This window comes from Haliaeetus albicilla, chromosome 15 (genome assembly GCF_947461875.1).
Source record: "Haliaeetus albicilla chromosome 15, bHalAlb1.1, whole genome shotgun sequence".
Lineage (NCBI taxonomy): Eukaryota > Metazoa > Chordata > Aves > Accipitriformes > Accipitridae > Haliaeetus > Haliaeetus albicilla.
Genome location: NC_091497.1, coordinates 31,541,187 through 31,559,626, shown reverse-complemented (window position 1 = coordinate 31,559,626; position 18,440 = coordinate 31,541,187). Strand labels below are relative to the sequence as shown.

General features: G+C 42.8%; 1 protein-coding gene across 7 annotated transcripts in view; it reads left to right on the top strand.

The window, feature by feature from the left end:
- The first annotated feature begins 4,437 nt into the window (after positions 1-4,437).
- Positions 4,438-18,440, top strand: part of ENOX1 (ecto-NOX disulfide-thiol exchanger 1) — a 360,508-nt gene continuing 346,505 nt past the window's right edge. For 3 of the 7 annotated variants that reach the window (XM_069802661.1, XM_069802659.1, XM_069802660.1), the window contains exon 1: positions 4,441-4,710. The gene's annotated coding sequence lies outside the window, so the exon portion shown is untranslated. Of the gene's footprint in view, positions 4,711-4,746; positions 4,967-18,440 lie in introns of those variants that run through there. The other 4 variants (XM_069802662.1, XM_069802657.1, XM_069802652.1 and 1 more) reach the window with 4 other exon arrangements.

Here is an 18,440-nt window from a genome sequence, read left to right as displayed (position 1 = left end):
TTGTGGCAAGTTAACCAAAAGCCCTATGTGAAGTCCCCTCTGAGCTCAGCCCTCCATCCTTCCAAGGTGTCCAAGGACTTGCAGTCAGGTAACCCTGTCACACTCTTACTGCAGGTTCCTCACAGGTGCATGTGCTTCACTCTTTGTTTAGTAATTTGTACAAGGAGCTGCCTTACATGCTTTGTGGGAAACACAGGCAAGATTGCCTTACTTCTCAGAACTCTGCTTCTTTTTAATCAGCGGGGTTGTCCACCCACCCAAAATAATCTAGCTCCCCCTTGGTGAAAAGCCTGAGGAAGGAGAAGGGTGACTCATTGTATGCTAACAGCACCTGGCTTTCTTCATCTTATCTGGAAATTAAAGTCAATGCCCAGTCCTCTAAAACTACTCTGCTGCCAATCCAGAGAAGGAAAACCACAGTTGTGACAAAATTGATGATAAAATTAATACTGATTTCACTGGGACCACGATTTCAGCCCAGATACATAGATCTAAGAAATTACCAGCTTGATCTCATCAGCCACATCAGAGAAGCAGGAGAGCTGCCCACATCTGTACAGGAGTGAAGACAATGCAGCTTGTCAGGTGCTATGTTTCAGGAAAGGTGAATTGCAAGAATGAAGGAAAATTTACAAAATACAGCCAAAGAGGGAGGAACAGTGTGGCTGCACCTCCGCTTTGGAGATCCACAAGCCAAACCCAGCTCTGTGAATGTTCCTCAGAATTTAACACTACCAGAGTTGATAGAACGATTTAATTTTTATACCATGTAATGGAGAACACATCTTACTCTTGTATGCCATATTGGACTCTGATAGGAAATGAAATGTTTGTCTCAGCAGTTGAGTTGGCATGAGCATTCCCATCAGCTCATGTCTTGCAGAAAATGTCCTGCTAAGTTCAGTGGTTAGCCAAGTCTGGCCTTCTGTGAAGAGTACGCCAAGATTGGTGCTGATATTGATGGTTGTTTTTTGCAATGGCTTTTAAAGAGCTGAACCATAGATTGCTTCTTGCTCAATTGCTCCATCCACCTCTTTGATATCAAGATATTTATCAATACATATTGATATATTTCTTCCTAGCATTCTGTTTGCAGGCCAGCAAAGCTGACCCATGAAGACAGACACGTGGATGTCTTCCAGTACAGAAATGATGTTCTCAGTACAAATTCATGTCTTCTGCTGTGAACTCGAGTGCACCATTGTATGTAGAAGGCAAGGGTTGAAAAAGAAATGAACATAAATGGCCCATCTGCAGTCACTGGCAAAACTCCCGAGAGAAAGCCAGGAAGAAGAAAGGGAATCAGGAAAATTTTTAAATCCACAATTTCCCCTTTTATCATGTTTTTAATCCCATTTTCTTGGCTTCTTTTTGTCTTGCTTTGTTGTTGTTTGTCTCTAGCATGTACGTTCTTGAGGCTTTATAACGCTTCATCTTAAGGGGGGACCTGAAGAGCGTATTTTGCCTGCTAACGAATAACCTGAATTTTTTTCATCACCGAAGCCAATCAGAGGCAGGAGATTACAGTCGATGGAGGACTGAGATTTGCATATTAACAGCGCGGTTATTGAAGAATAGCTGTCTCGTATTTAGACCAAACCGTGCCCTCTGATTCGCCAATACCGGCTGCCAGCCAATGCAGATGAGGGATTCAAAGGTCAGATTGTTTTTGTTGGTTTTTTTTTTTTAAAGAGAGAACCATACAGTGCTAATATAAATCAGATAGTGAAACCCGTGCGCAGGAAGCTGAGTAAGCGGAGCGAACCTGCTTGGCTCTGGCTCTAGCGGCGCGGCCGCCGTGCCCTCTTGTTGGCTCCAACGAGTCTATCCCTGTGTAATGTATCATATTGTGTATATTAATGTTTCGGCTTTACAGTTCTATTTCCATTAGGGTAAGATTGCCTGTGAGCCTCTTAGTGGATAAATAGGAATTTACAGCTTTCAAAAATTCTCTTAAAGCTTGCAGGATCCACAGGAGAAGGAATTACACATGACTATTTTTGAAGCTTTAAAAGGTCCAAAGGGCCTAATTGTGCTCTCAGGTATGTCTGTGCAGCTCTGGTTGAAGTCTTGGGATATAATGCATGCTTATGCAACAGCTAAAATAAGTCCTTTTTTAAATTAAAAAAAAAAAATATCCTTCAGTTATTAAAAAATTAGACTGTAAAGTCTTCAGGGTCAAGCCAGCAACTTCCCAAGAGCTATTCAGAACATAACAAAGTGAGGTCTTGGCTGGAACCAGGTGCTGTACCGACCCACAAATAGCAAATAAATGCTGAAAGTGTTAGTGAAAATCATGCAAAGAAGTTAACACCTTCTGCAGATTTGTGCATCCCTGTTTGTGTGCATGCACTTATCCAGGCTGTTCTGTGGGAGGGAAGGAGGGCACAACCCTAAATTGCCACAATGAAATAATCTTATCAAGTGTTTTCACTCTTCAGTCAGTTATGTTAAACAAGACCAACACTGGCAGAGAGATTTCCTTTTACTCCTGTTTTATATCAACCAAGGCTTATGCAACAGTCAAGAGGAGTGTGTTTAAACTGTCTGCGTTGTAGTATTGTGTGTGTGCATTCCTAAGTACGATTGCATTCAGTCTTAGGAGAAAGAGGTGAAGAAGCAAATTTAACACAGATAAAGGCAACAAACTTAAGAAATATATTCAGACACTGGAATTTGTGTGATTTTTTTTAACTAGTGATTTGGCAAGCTAATTTACACTACAGGTGAAGTATGAGTTGTGCGTGAACTCCCCTGCAAGTTTTCTGCGTGCTTTTTAAGAGGCGCTTGCTAAGAATGAACAGGCTTAGGGCCTGTGCTTTAAAAGACGGAAAAGATGTGGTTTACTGTAAATAATATCGAAGAGGATGCCCAAGTTATAATTATGTCTTACTTTCATCGGGGCTACCTTTAACAGAAATGCCTCCAGCAACTTTTCCTTTATTCAGCTATCTGTATTGGCACTAAAAAGCAAAGCAAGAACCAGTCAGGAAAGAAGTAATCCACATCTGCACAGCTGGGCCAAGAGCAGCTCCTGCTCCTCAGCAGAGGCAGTTAATGCTTACCTAAACCAGTGCATTAATTTCTGTGTTTCGTCCTCCACGTGTGTCCTTGTGTTGCTTGGTATAATTTGTGTCAGTACTATTTGTTGTCACTTCTCAAACTGAAGCTGTGACACTAACCCTGCCAGCCAAGGGAAAAAAAGCTACACACAGAGGCAACACAAGCCAGTATTGTTTAAATCAGATGAGCCCAGTGGTGTGGAAATTGCTTCTGTTGCATAAGTGTGCTTGCTGGTAAACCCAAACCGATGGGCTGGTGAGCATATATAATTAGCCCAGTACCTGTGGATGTAATTCAGTACCTTCAGGGAAAGAAGTACCGTGGAAAAAGAGGGCCAGGAGATTTTTCTATCAGATTTTCTTCCCACCACTAGAAATCATAGCTGCCGCGTGCAATATTTAATATCTGATGTTAGTTTCCACCTTTCAGCCACAGCCACTTTTCACTTACCAACTAATCGTCACCTAGAAGTGTGCTGAAACGTATTACAAATGGGCACACAAAGGCTTTCTCCGGCACTAAATCACAACCATCTCTACGGAGGGAAGGGACTGCTTACAGCAGCCCCGCATGGTAATTCAGGCCAGGAGAAGAAGAGGCTTTTCCCATTCGAACAGCAGGAAGAGTTCAGATTAGCGAGCACCTTCTGCGGGAGCCGGGGTGCAGCCACAAAAGCCTTCGTTGGCCCTCTGCTTGGACGAGGGGTGCGCTTGGCTTTGGGGAAGCTTTTGGGGAAGCAGTTGCTGCTGCCAGCCCCCCCGGGCCCAGTGCCTTGTCCTGGGAAGAGCTGTCCTTGGCCACCTGCCCCATGGACGAAGGGTGAGCCGAGGTGCTCTCGCCACGCTCGAGGGTTGTCTCCCGCCTGGGAGATGAATAAGCAAAAAAAAAAAGTCAGACCCCGTAGAAAGGGTTCCCCCGGAGGGGTGCCACGGCTAACTGGGAGGTGGGAGCCTCTGCAGCGAAAAGACACTCAACTACTTCTGACGGGAGGATTTCCAGGGAAAGCACCAGTCCCGTCGGATGGGGTGTAGCTCCCAAAACCGCTCCGGGATGCGTTTGAGGGGAGGCCGCGGGGAAAACTTGCTGCGGGATGCTCCGCCGGTGGTGCCTGCAGCAACGCCCGGCTTGTAGGGCGTCCCGTGTGTCCCCCCCCGGGGCTCTGCAGGGCCCGCTGCCCACCGCCGGTTCCTCCACCTCTCTAAACGGAGCGGGACGCGCTCCCACCCCCGGCAAGCCGGCGGGGCTTCACCCGGGGGGGGGGAGCCGCTCCATCCCCCCCCGGGGGACGCCGCTCCCACCGCCGGGGGCTGTGCCGCTCCCCCGCCTTCCTCTCCTCCCCCTTTCCTTCCTTCCTCATCCTCCGGGAGCCTTCCCCCCCCCCCCCTTAGCACACCTGCCTTGCCATTTGTCGGCGGCTTTGCTAGGAGGGGAGAATTTTCCCTCGGTCCCTTGCAGCATCCCTCCCCGCCGCACACACACACAGACACACACAGGCACGGAGACAGAGGCACCGCGCCGCCCGTTCATCGGCGGCCGCCGCCTCCTCCTCCTCCTCCGAGCACCCCCGCACCGCCGGGCCCCGCTCTCCCCGCCGCCGCGGGGCGTCGTCCTCCGCCTGCTGCAGAAGCCGCCGGACCACGGCAGCCGGTAGGTAAACGGCGGTCCACGCTTCAGGCAGCTCCGAGCCGGGCGGCTCCCGGCGGATGGGAGGCCGGGGAAAGCGCTGCGGAGGGAGGCAGGGAAGGAAGGAAGGAAAGAAGGAAGGAAGGGCGGTGGGAGCGGGGAAGAGACGCGCTGCCCCGGCCCCCGCCGCAGCCCCCCGGCTCCCCCGGCGCGGCGGGGCCGTGCGCCGCCCCCGCTCCTGCCCGCCGCTCCCCCCCACCGCGGGCAGCGGCTCTCCCCGGTGAGTCGGAAAGTTTGCTCTCCTGGGCGCCCGGATTTTGTTGTTGTTTAGGGTCCGCCTGGCAAGGGTGGGTTTTTATTTTCCTCAGTCCCGCTAGTGGGCTTTTTATTTATTTGGATTGTCTTCCTTTTTTTTTTTCCCCTTCTTTTTTTTTTCTTCTTAATTGCAGTCGCTGCTGCAGCGGCGGGGAGGACGGGGGCTCCCAGCCCCCCAGCCGGGGAGAGCCCCACCGCGCCGGGCAACCTCCCCCGGGCACACGCGTGGGCGGGCAGCGCACCCAGGGCAGCCGGGGTTCGGACCCCGGGCTCCCTCCCGCTCGCTAAACCCTCCCCTCTCCCCGGGAGTTAGGCGGCTGCGAGGACCCCGGCAGCCCCCCTGCAGTTTGCAGAACAGTTTTTGGTGGCAGCTCGGGAGGTGGCTGTCCCATCCCTCTCCTCCTCTTCCTCCCCCTTCCCTCGAGTGAACGCTTTAAAACAGGTTTCAGCGAAGCTGTAGGTGAGAGGATCTCGGTGTGCCACCGGTGAGGGACAGGGGAACCTGCTGGGCACCGGTTTGTAACTAGCGATGTTATTATTGTAGTGGGTTACCAGCTGGGGAATAGCCGTATCCTACCCTGGCGAGGAGTGGGATTGGTTGTGGGTCGTGTCCGTCTCTCGTTGCTTTGATCTGATCTCTAGAAGTAGCTTGCTGTTGTCTGGGGTGGGAGAAAGCTCGCTTGCGGTTTACTCTTTTGTTCTTTAATTCGAAATGTGTTTTTGGGGAGGGCTCCTTGTTTCTGAAAGGAAGGTTAGAGGCTGATTGAATCCATCTCTGAGCAGGAGAGACAAGAAGCTCTCAGATTCTTCCTGTGAATTGTGTATTTTCTATGTTGTATGTTATTACTTTTTTTTTTTTTTTAAATCACTGGAAGTTCTGCTGTACTGTGTCAAAAGCTTTGATGTCTTTTGCAATGTGCCTCATTCATTTTTTTCTTAAATTTAAAATGGAGTGATAAAATTCATAGACGTTAATAAATAAGTTGAAAGGACTTTGAAATAGTGCATGTTGTGTGTGGTGTGAAATTGTAGATATACATAAAAGAGTAGTAACTACTCTGCAGGTTTTACTTGAAACCTTTTTCTCTATGGCTTTGTGCTGAACTCTCTTCATCTGTCTCAGTTTTTAAGTGTGATTGTTTTTTGCTGCTGAGGTCTCCTATCGTGTTGTGGGGATGCCTTGATAGGCACCCACATTTGTCTGGTTTTAATATTCTTTTAATCTCTCACTTTACAAAGGCTTGCCACTGTAAAAATATGTGAAATGTGCTATTGTGGCTTTCAGTGTTAGATCTCTTTTCCTGATGCTTTTATCTATCTATCTATCTATTTATTTATTTATTTATGTTACAACTGAAGGGGGGAGGGGGAGGGGGAGGAGGAGAGTAGGGAATTGTCTCTGACTCTTCTATCTGTCCAAATGTGCAAAAAAAATGGTTACATAAAGAAATTAAGGCACTGAAACAACCCTGAGCTGAATTCCAAGAACAAAAATTACTCTGGTGTGTGTGCTCGCCGGCACCAGGCGTTCTGCAGCATGTGGTATTTACAGAACTTGCAGCGTACAGTAGCTCTCCAGTAGTAAGAGAACGTTTTGTATCCTCAGAAGGAAGAGAGTCTTTGACAAGTCGGCAAAACTATAGATACAGTCGAGGAACGCTGATACACGTGTGAGTGTGTGCGTATATAAATATCCCCAGACTGCTTAAGTTCGTTTTTCCTCAGGATAGTTTGTCTTCCTCGACCTGGAACATATATACATCCTGTCCCCTGAATTTTGAGGCATTTTTTACTGTTCCTCTCTGTGTGCATGTGTTTTAATGTTAGTCTTAATCTCTCTGTAAAATATAAAATAATCCAGTAATAGATTTAGAAGACTACTGCCAGGCAAACCAGGCAATAGATCATGAAATCAGACAATAGTATTTTGTTTCCTAGCAACCCCCTACTGCGAACAGAAAACAAAACGATGGTGGATGCTTCCACATCATGATAGCTATATGTCGAAACCCCCAAGCAGTAGGTACGGAACTACTAATTGTGCAGTGGGATTTGCTCCTATTTGTCTCAGCTGCTTTGTTAATATTTTCCTTTTGTGAGAAGGGATTTGCTGGGGTAAATGCAGTTAAATGGTTAAAATTTCGCTCTGCTCTCTCAGCTTAATAACCATGTCTGTTAGAATGAAGAGGGCACAAAATTAAGTAGTAACTGTAGAATTTTTGCCAGTAAGAGTGATTTGAAATACCCTGTTCTTATTGCTGGACTATTTCTAAATCTATGCTATTACAGACCCTTGAAAATAAGATTTATTGTCTCCTGTATCCAGTATGCAGTATCTTTTTTGGACTTTGTCTTGTTAGTCACCCTTTAGCTTTGTGCTTTAAAACTACATTTGTTAGAATGTATTGAAAGAAAAATTCTTTGCTGCTCACAGGAACGGGAAGTAAAATCCTAAGTGCTGCTTTGCCATGTTTATGTTCTTGGTGCCCGGTTCACCCCTTCAAAAGAGCTAGAGCTATCACAGCAGAGCAGGATGGGGTCCTAAGCCATGATCTCTCTAAAAGTGCTTTTGATAATGCAGTAATTCCCTTAGTTAAAGTGTCTGAGAATTGAAATGGCATCTCGACCTGGACCAATCTCAGATGCACTTTGTGCACTGCCATCTATCTGAAAAAATCCATTAGTGCAAGCTGTGGCTCTAACCCAGTATCGGTGCTTACTGCTTATGGGGTTTCAGCCTTCCAGCAGGTGTTAGTACTTAGGAGGCTGCTGGAGATGCTGAACTGCAGTAGGGAGGGGAGGTGAGTAGGCACAGATGAGTAGTTGCATGTACAATGCAGCAGAGGAGTTTCTGTGCTTTTGTTTCTTTGCCACCTTTCCTTCTTTCGTAGCAGAAAGTGGCAAAAAGTTGTTCGCAGAGTTTTGCCTACAAGTCTTCGCTATCCAGCTGTATTGACAGCGGTCACACTGTAAATAAAAACAGTGGTAGTTTTTCTATGGGTTGCACCAGTGAATCTGTGAAAGTGAAAGTATTGTTTCCATCTGGGAAACTATAAAATCACAAAAAAAATTTTCTGTGGGGAAGACGGCAAACTTAATCGTGTATGCATTATTAAACAACAGCATTTGTGCTAGGCGTGGGAACGGCGTTCTCTGAGTGACTTTGGGGTTCACAGCGTTATTTAACAGATCCAATATGCAGTCATGTACAATTTATTCATATTACCTATGGGTATTTTTCTGGTTCATCTCAAGTACCGAGGTACAAAAGTGTTACAACAGATGCCACTTCAGTAAAAAAGGTGAAAGCGGAATGGTCAGAGAATACTGTAATTCTGATAAAAATCAATGAGCAGCTACTTTCTTGTCTATATTTGAAATCATGCATTTTAGTGCCATAGCATGTGTGGATGGTTTAGTTTAGAACATGTTAATTGATTTTTGGAAGGCTTTATGGATTGAGAGGAAGTAGTCATTTTCCAATTTTTCTTCTCCATTTCTTTCTCAGATGGCACTCCTCCCAAACCTTGAATCTTACAATTAGGTAGTCCGCAGATTAAGCTTGGTATGGCTACATAATTGCAGTCCCCACTTAGCCTCTGCCTGTGTTTACCAGGCAGCAGAATGAGGGAAGGCAAAGAAAACAAAAAGTACAAACAAAAAACAAGGGGGAGAGAAAGGTCGTGAAGTATTCTGCGTGTAAACAATGGAAGACATTTGGAAGTGATTTTAAATACTCTCCACGAAATTCCTGTTATGCCAACTGCATTTGTTGCTGGTGATGAATGTAAAATCTTACATCTGCTGTCATGTGGGTTGGCGACTGATGGAAATAGTCAACCCATGACTAAAATTGAAGACTAGCACCTTCTTCCCTCTTCTCCCCCCTAAAAACCTAGCTTTCGTGGAACAGTGAGTTAAGTCCATTGCATTTACAGACATTTGGTAGATAGAAATTAAGAAATGGACAGCTTTCTTCTCTCCATTTAACTATGCAATGACGGTCGGCTAATGAGCTACCGGGAAACGTGTTGCCTATCTTACTGAGATACATGTGCTCTTTCAAATTTTTCACAGGGCTTTTTTTTTTTTTTTTAAAGGGTACTGCAGTAATGAGAATATAGAGTTACTGCTTGTTTAAATCCTATAGGCTTAATGATTATTGTATTGTTGCATATTTACTTAAGTATTTATTTGCTTTTCTTATTTTAAGAAAGAAACAAAAGCATGATGTCAGTTTTGGACTGTCTTGAAGCTTCATTTTTAAATCCTGTAACATACAAGCATTGAGCTGTCAGTTCTTGCCAAATGGAAAATAAACCATCCAAGTGATTACAGAAACTGAGGATTTAGATCAGCAAAGCACTGACTTGCATGCCTAAGTTTTTTTTTTTTTTTTTTAATGTATGCTTAAGCTCATCTCTGGTTGCTGAGATCTACTGGATTTAAGCATGTGGTTAAAGTTAGGCATGTAATTAAATGCTTTGTTGAATAAGGGCCTTGAGCAAAACCTATAACCTTTGAAACTAACGTCTTTGCTTTGGAGTAGACAGAACTTCAGGAGAATTCCTACAGCATAGTAGAGTGAAGAGAACAAATTTGGGGAAAAGGCAAGTTCACAGGGCAAGGGGTATCAAATCAGAAACTTACTGATGGATAATAGTGATGCTGGAAGGGATCTAGAATTAAGACCCAGCAGGAAGCAATACATGAATCTGCAGCGTGACTTGATTACAGAACAGCACGGTTTGTGCTTGAGCTGACGAGAAAAAAGTACCATGTCTGTGAACAAAGAGGTGGGATTCCCTTTTTATAAGATTTTGCTGTGAACACATCTGAAAACTCTGAATATCGTATCAACAGGAAGGTATTGACAATTGGAGTGAAGCTCAAAGAACAATAACAAAATACTTGGGGGTCTGGAGGAACTAGCTTGTCAAAAATAGACATATATCTAGACTGGCACTGAATATGGGGAGGTAAGTTAACTACATGTAGATACTTGAAATGTATTGTAGTCAAAGGAATCTGATTTTTTTTTGGTGCATTATGTGAGAGAATATCTAGGATTAAATGGAGAAATCAAGGAAATAAAAGTTTAAGGTGAATTCTGGGCAAAAACTTAATGACAGAAAAATGTATTGGAGCCTATAGTAGTCCAGGTGTAGTGGGAGCCCCCTGTGCCTCTTCAGACGTTTAAAATAAGTGTAGGCAGGTCACTAGCAAATGTACTGGAGGAGGCAATTCTGCTTTCTCAAGGAGATGCAGCACAAGATCTAACAGCCCTTTTTCATGTCTGTTTAGTTCTAGTTTCAGCTGAAGGTTACCAGAGAAACTAGGTCAGATACTGGGCCAACCATCCTTGACTTGATTTTTCTCAAACTGGAATGTTCGTACTTTGGCCAAGCAGTTTCCAGTGCCAAGACAGTTGGGTTTTACACTTTTATAAATGCATAACTCGGAACAGGGCCATCATATGGGCTCGGGTTGAGTCAGGGCTGGGATGGTGGATGTGCAAGGATCGGCTACATTAGATTTTTTAGTAAACAGCTCTGGTTTGTTCATTTGTTTGCTTTCCCTTTTGAAAACAATGAGCATCCTGGGGGGATGTAGAGGGCCCAGAGGTGACAGCTTCTTGTTTCTGCAGCATTTTGTTTGATCATCTAAGGAAGCTTATTGCCATCAGGTAGCAATCATGGATAGCAGGTACTACTGCCCTGATCGTGGTGCCCTGATCTCATAAGAGTTGTCTCCTGTGTCCTGGCTAGTCTGCGTGCAGTGCAGGTCCTGATGGCTACTCCCATCAGTGGCCTGTTTTCTGGAAGAAGCTGAGAGAGGAGGAGAGACATATGGATGATCTTTTCCAGGGTCCATTATTTTAAATGTCTCCTTCATTCATGTGGACTGGGAGAAGACTTAGCCAGGGAAGATGCAGGTTCAAGGTGTAATGGCAGTTTTCTTGAGGAGCTCTTGCCTGGAATGATGTTATTACACTGGTTTCTTGCAATTCATTTTACTCGAAGCAAGTATTCCGCAAAAAAATCGTTGTGCAGACTGATATCATCAGGGAATGTTTTCCAACAGCCATGCCAATTGCAGAGGAGGAGGTGGATTTCCCTCTGCAATGCTTCGTGGATACCTGACAGCCAACTGTTTAAACAAGGCCTATTTTGGTAACCATAAGGTAAAACCAAGTGATTCAGAGTAACTGAAGATTCCTTGCGTGATAATGATTAAAACAGTGATCTTGTGGGAGTACCACATACAAGGGAAAGCTGATCTGGGATAGAGCTGGTTGGTGAGACTGACCTTTGGTTTAAGTGCTTGATGGTGCAAGAAAGGGGTGTTTTGAAGTTGTGGAAGCCAGGTTTAGGTCTTCTGTGTGCAGAATAAGACAGAAAAAGTCGGTCTGTCTATTAAAAACCAGTATGCTCCCAATACACCTCAGGTGACTGATTAAAACAAATCCTTTGACAGGTAAGCCAGGTTCAGCCCTTGCTGGTGTTCATCTCTGGGGGTTGGTTGATAGTGTTGGTGATAGAGGTCTGAGAAGAGGTTGAAGGAAGCTGGAGGAAGGTTTTTTTTTAGGCAGAACATAAGGATTAAGACAGAATTTGTTGCCAATACATTGCTGATGTTTGAGGGACAGGTTTTTTGATGGGTGGATAATTTGTTGATGGGTGGATAAGGGAGATAAAAAGAACCCATACAGTTGTGTGGATCAAGCTTGGTAGTTGCTGGTAATGAAACTGGGTAGATTGGTTTACTTAGGATTTCTTGTGTATGTTAATATGGCTCTTCAGTGTAAGCATGTCTAAGATCAGACTTGTTGGATGGAATCCTTTAGACTGAAAGATACTGTGTAAATGTAAGATTATTATTCTGCCTCCTTTGCAGGAAAAAAGCTAGGTCAACAACAATCTTAATTACAATTTGTTTCTGTTAATAGATCTTTATTTTTAGAGTTAAGTTAAATAAGGCTTTAAAGCATTTTCATACAGGTACTTTTAACATAGTGTTAGCATTTAGGATGTGGGGTTTGGTATAATAGATCTCATCAATACATGATGAGGAACAGTTCTTCTATGGCCAGAGTAGATAACATACAACTACTTTGGTATGACAGGTTGGCTTTGTGTAGGTTTTGAAGGGGCGTGTGCCCTACACACAGTGTAAAAATGCTTCAGGACGTAACAGCTCAGCCTGGGGTAGAATACAGTGAGGGTCTAACAGTATTTTTTACAACTCTGTTGAGACTTACCTGTACATGTTAGGAAGCATTTTCTCAAGGAAGCAAAGAAGAAATGAAATGGAAGTAGCTGATAAGGATGTGGGGTGAATTTAGGGAGGTGGAATGCAATAACCAGAATGCGAGCATGCTCTTAGAACGGGCGCTGGTGCTTGTGCCCTTGTAAGAAGTATTTCAGCGATGACAAATAAGTTTGTTTCATCTGAAAGTAGCAGATTGCTTCCTAATATTTTGCTGGTCTGACATTCTGTGAAATTGTGTTATATCCTAATTCAGTGGCTCCTCTGCATATAGAATAAGAGCTTGCTATTTTCTACCAAGTGAAGCAGTTCCCTCTCATTCTGCAGTGGTAGAGGCCTGTATTTTGGTGGCAAAGATCCATGGATTAATTTCCTCTGATGATTTACGGTGGATGTTGGCATTACTTCAACACTGACTCAGAAGAAAGCATTGCATTTACCAAATAAGTGATCCACTTAGTTTATTGAGAGTTTTCCTTGGAGGTGTGACCCTTGCTTAGCAGTGAAATCTGCTGAGATCACAGCCCAGGGTAATGTGATAGATGCATCAACAAAGTGTGTGTTTATGGTCCTCCGCTGGCAGATCAGGATGATGGGCACCTGGATGTGAACAAGCACTCCGGGTGGATTTACTAGCTGTAAATGGGTGATGTGTTCGTGCATCCTCATGCCTCCTCTGCACGAGCACATCTGGCTTCCACCGTCTTCAGGCAGAGCACAAACAGCGGTGTTGGTGGCAGACTGTTACATGTGAAAGTCGAAGATGTAAAGGTCCTGGAAAGTATGTTTGATTTAGAATCTTCTTTATGTTGCCTTTCCATTAGCTGGCCTAAAATGAGCATCTCTAAGGTTAATTTCATTTTAGCAAATGAAGGCACCCTTGGCCGGTTTTTTGGTTCAAGGTTATTCATATCTCAACAGTAAGAGGAAATACTGTTTACACCGATGACTCATTTTCTGCAACGTAATCTCCCATTTTGTATGAACCAGATAGCCATTACCATTTTATTTCATTGACCACCTGTGAGAGAGCACACGTTTTCAGTTCCTGGATGGAGCTGGGCTAAACTTGAGCTGATACACTCCAGGTGAAAGCCTTGGTGTACTGTTGCCAATTTACTTAGCTATCCAGTTTCTTGCCAGTTCTGTAAGGTTAATACTATCACAGAAAAACATGTGAAACCAGGTGCAGTGCGTATGTCATTAGTTGTGTTTTGCAGTGTTATTTTTCATGATGCATTTGTTTAACTTCTGTATCATTTTGCAGAACATACGTAATGTGTAGTTTATATTGTTTTCTTTGCAAAATAGAAGGCGGCTGTAATTTCAGCCTGGGAAGGAAACTATTAACATTTTTTAAGTAAATGAGAAAGGCTGAAAAATTGGAATTTCTTTTTAAGTTTCTTGGAAAATATTAAGGGAGATTATGTAACTGCATGAAGTCTCTGGGGAAGAGGGAAGAGAAGGCTTGCTGATAATGAAAGAATGGAGCAGCTGCTTAATGTAATCCGCTCTCCATGGATAGAGCTGAGAAGGAAGAGAATGGAGAACTGCGCGGTCAGAGCAGGCTTCATTTGTTCAAATCTGGAAGTAGGCAGCACATCTGACAGGGCAGCTTTGTATAAGGCCAGCTTGCCAGTCTCACAACTAGGTTTACCTTTTCCATAATAACAAAGTTGATCCTGTTTGGTACTATATACTAAAAAAAAAAAAATGATAAAAGTAATAATTTTCAGGCTCATCTTGCCCAAGAATAAAGGGAATAGTGTGAAGCGAGTCAGTCAACACACTGTAATCAAACAATTCTTCTGTATCTAAAGTATAAATGTTGCATGCGTAGCTAGACAGAAAAGACTAGTGGTCATCTTGAAATCATGCAGAAAATCCATTTCTTTTGGTTCTTCAGTGTCAGATGGGCTGCCAGATGAAACTGAATATTGAATGGAAAGCTGAAGATTGAATTTGATAATCCTGAAGATGAGATGCTTTGACAACCCTGTCATCATTGAAATATAGCTGTGGTGATCACTGAAGTCACTGTTCTAGTTGTTTCAGTGGCTCTTCAATGTCGTTTCGTTCTAGAGGAATTGGTTCATCTTTGTTATTAGGGAGGACAAAGCAATAGCCACGCCTATCTTAAACACTAGGAAAATGAAGACTTCCAACTTGGTGAGAAACTTTCTTTCCTGCTAACGTTGCCATCAATGTAACACAAAATGAGCAATATAGTGTGAGATGTAAGCCTGTGTGTACTGCCCTTTTAAAGACATTTAAATTCACTAGTTTGCTGTTAAATGGATGAAGGAAAAGGGAAATGCAGAACTAAAACCCCAAACCTAAAATAAACAGCACTTCTATTAATGCGGGGTGGTTCAGTGAATATGAGAAGTGTTCAGAGAGTTGCTATAAGCATCCATGCCAGGAAAAATGCAGACCTTTTTAACGCTCTCAGCCATGTCTCTAAGGGATGCCATGGGATGACTGTATGACAAGGAGGTGTTCTGTAAGTGCCTGAGGAGCAAGCGTAGTAGTGGCAGAAACAAATTGAAATGAGAACTTCTGAAGTAGGTTTGTCCTGATGCTGAGTTCATCTCGGTGAGAAAGAACCATCTGTGTAATTAGGAGTTGGCTGGAAAAAAGAGTATTTATGCTTCCTTCCTTCAGTTACTCTTCAACATCCTCTGAGGAACATCTTATCTTTATTTTTGCCTCTACTTTGTAGTCGTCAATAATGCAACTTTATTTAAACCAAAATTGAACGTGACTTTTGTAAAAAATTTTTATACAACAAGAGACTCCCCAGAGAATCGGTAATCTTAGGAAGGCAACTAATGCTGGTTTCAGAAGGATTTTGAAAGCTACAGCCTGTTGATGCTTCGGTTCAAGTGGAAACTTTCTTCCTCTGACTTGCAAATACATAACACCAAATATTTGAGAAAAATATTGAAGGAGGCCTCAGCAGCTGTAGAAACTGAATGACAAGATTAATACTTTGAATGGAGATGGAGAACAGGAAGAAGTCTGACATACGAGGTGAAAAATCTGCAATGCCTACAGTGAGTAGAGTAAAAGTAATAGGCTGAATATGTTGCAAGAAATAACAAGTTTAGGAAAATTTTTCTAGTGGTAAGGGTGCAGAGAGCTTCTAGAATGGATTGTGTGAACATTGTGGGGCCTTTACCAGTTGAAGTCTTCAAGAACATGGTAGATACAACTGTGTTGTTTTTAAAGGATGCAGCTGATCCTGCTGCATAGTTGTTTCCAGCTCTATTTGTCTGTGATTCTCACCAAGCCTTACAGTGAGTGGGATGAAAGGAAGTGGGACAGTCAGAAGGAGCGTGGTTTCATAGCTTAAACTGAAATCCAGATGATCAGTCTGTTGTCCCTGTTTGTGTCAGAACAGTGGAATATGTAGCAGTCAAGTTATAGCAGACACTGGCAGTTGAACATGGATGTTTCAAGCTTGAAAATGCCAGCTCGGCATGGAGTATTTTGCCATGTTGCACTGTTAGGCTTGAAACATTTTGGTAAATTCACTTTTTCACGCATGATCCCTTGCTAACACAACTTGAGGTTCAGCCCTGGCTGGTGCAAAAGCATCGTAAAGCATAGGTAGAGAGAAAACTAATCTGTCTTCAAAAAGCTTATGGAGACATATCCCAAGTTGTTAAAGCACAACTAAAAATAGACTAAAAGAATGGTAGACCAGACTGTTTAGAGACTTCTGACTCAGCTACGACATTTTTGTGTATTTTATTTAGAGTTTCATGCTTTCAGTTTTGGACCACATTGAAGGAATAATCATGTTACAAAACGAATTCGGTAGTCTGTGGTTTGTGTTTTAGCTAGTAAAAGCTTTATGGACTTCTTACAGTATTTCCAGTGGCTGTCTTTGGTCAGAGGAAGAAAGTTGCCCAAGTTCTGGGAAGTGTGTGGGGAAAAGACTGAGTAATGGACCCCAGTTTCTGCTTTTCTCCAGATGTTCACTCCATAGCTAGTAGCAAAAATAGCATGTAGACTAATAAAAATATCATAATATGTTAGGAGTACCAGAATACGAGCTCTTTTGGCAGAGAATTTTGAACTCTCCTAGGAAACAAATTGGTTCCTGTGCATTATGTGTTGATGGAGATTGCGTCCTTTTTACACGAGTAATGAGTCAAATGTTCTTTTAAGATGTATGGGGCCAGGTTCTGATCTCCAGTGATTTAAATTTTGAGTCATTCAAGAGATATTCATGAGTTACACTACAATAACAGATTACAATCTGGTTCTTATTCTGTAGGATCTTAATATGGTTATAAAAGGGATATTCATCTTCATTTTCTAAATGTGTAGCAAGTTACCTAATTAGTCCAATATTGTCTTCATTCTGGAGGAGGCTGTTTAACTTGAATTTCGTTGTCAAATACCATACAGACAAGCTCGTGTGGTGGTAACATTAACTAATGATAGACTTATCCAGATATATAGTTCTATCATTAACTTGAATTACAGTGTAACTTCAATTGTTTCCAGTAGAGAAAGACCACATTGCTGAAAGGAAGAAAGCACGCTATTTTTGCAGTCGCTATGCAATTAACTCATATAACCCCTGTGCTCGTCATGCTTTGTATAAGATCTAGGGTGACCAACTGTAGGTCACTTATATGAAAACAAAGACCCTGGGGCTGAGAGACAGTTTATTAAGATAATACTGTGGTGTGAAGATCAACTGTCACAGCAGTTGCCAGTGAAAGCGTGTCTGTATTTACTGTATACTTGCAGTAAATAAGAGTTGCCTGAGGTGGGATGTTTTGGATACTAAAGTTTGGGGAGAATAACCGGATAAATGGTGGTGGCGTGAGCGTGGAGCCAACCTCACCTTGTTTTTGGCAGGTTCTACTTTGGTGGCGATTGCTCTGCGGATTTTCTGATGCAAGCTTGAGTACCTACCATTCAAACCATGGGATGTTTATTATTTTTCTCCTTTATTCAGCCACTTATTTTCAGGAAAATGAAGGGACTCAGCCCACTGTCAATTTTGGCCGCTCTTGACCAACGTCACCCAAAGTTAGTGAAGAGAAGGGAGGAGAAACAGATGAAGATGCAGACAGAGCATTGTTTAAGCTTTGTTCTCAGGAAGTAGGGCTAAAAAATATTTTTCTTGGGCATTTCTCTTTCCAGATAGAAAAAAGAAAAGTTGAATTGAATTCTTTCATCCATGTCAAGGAGTACAAAGTGTGTTGTCATTTGCTGGTGCCTCAGTGTATTTGTCATTGGGAAGCCCACAGCAATGTGCTTTCTAAATGGTCTATGAAAAATGGACATACAGTCTGTTTAAAACAAAATGAACTTGTTGCTTTTATCTGTTAAAGCAAAACAAAGCTGCTATGGTTTGTAGACTGCTTGTTGCCCTTAAGAGTGGGTATAATGACAAGTCTAGTGCATTGCTGCTGACCATAGTAGAGAAGCAAGTTCTTCCTCACAATGCCTCTTTAAACATTTTCTGTGTAAATTTTTCTTCTAAAAATCTTTGATAATGTAGAGTTAAATTTGAAAGTGTCATATTTTAGCTTCACAAGAACATCAGATTTTTCTCTCCGAAGCACAAAGAAAGCTCCGTGCTTAAGATTCAGTTTTGCAAACCCTTCCCCTTTCTTCAAACATTCATATGGAAATACACCATTAACTGTGAAATTCCCTAGCAACCTTAACAGCCTAGAATAAGGGATCCAAAACCCAACAATACTCAATTCTCAAGCAAATTTTTACTGTCTATTGTTAATATTCATTATATTCTAATAAGTGATTCCAGAAGTTCTTTTCAGGGTCTCTCCTCCTTCTTTCTCTCAATTGCAATGGTTGTTTTGTTGGAATGGTGCAATTCATTGGTGGAAAGTGGAACCCAAAGCTTCTTTCTTACCATCTCTCTCTGGAAAGCCTTCAGAAAATCCACTTTATTTCATGGTGGTTCCTTTGCTAATTGCTTTAACAGCCTGTAATTTTTTTCTGATAAATTAGTCATTGACAGCTGATAGAAGAATTATTAGTACTTCATAATATAATAAATGGTTTGATAACTCAGCTTAATGAGAGAACTCGTAATTTCATATACGTGGTGGTGGTAGTATGTGCTGCTACGTGTAGTACTGTGACAGTTTTTGTACCTCTTAATTCTCTTAGCTAAT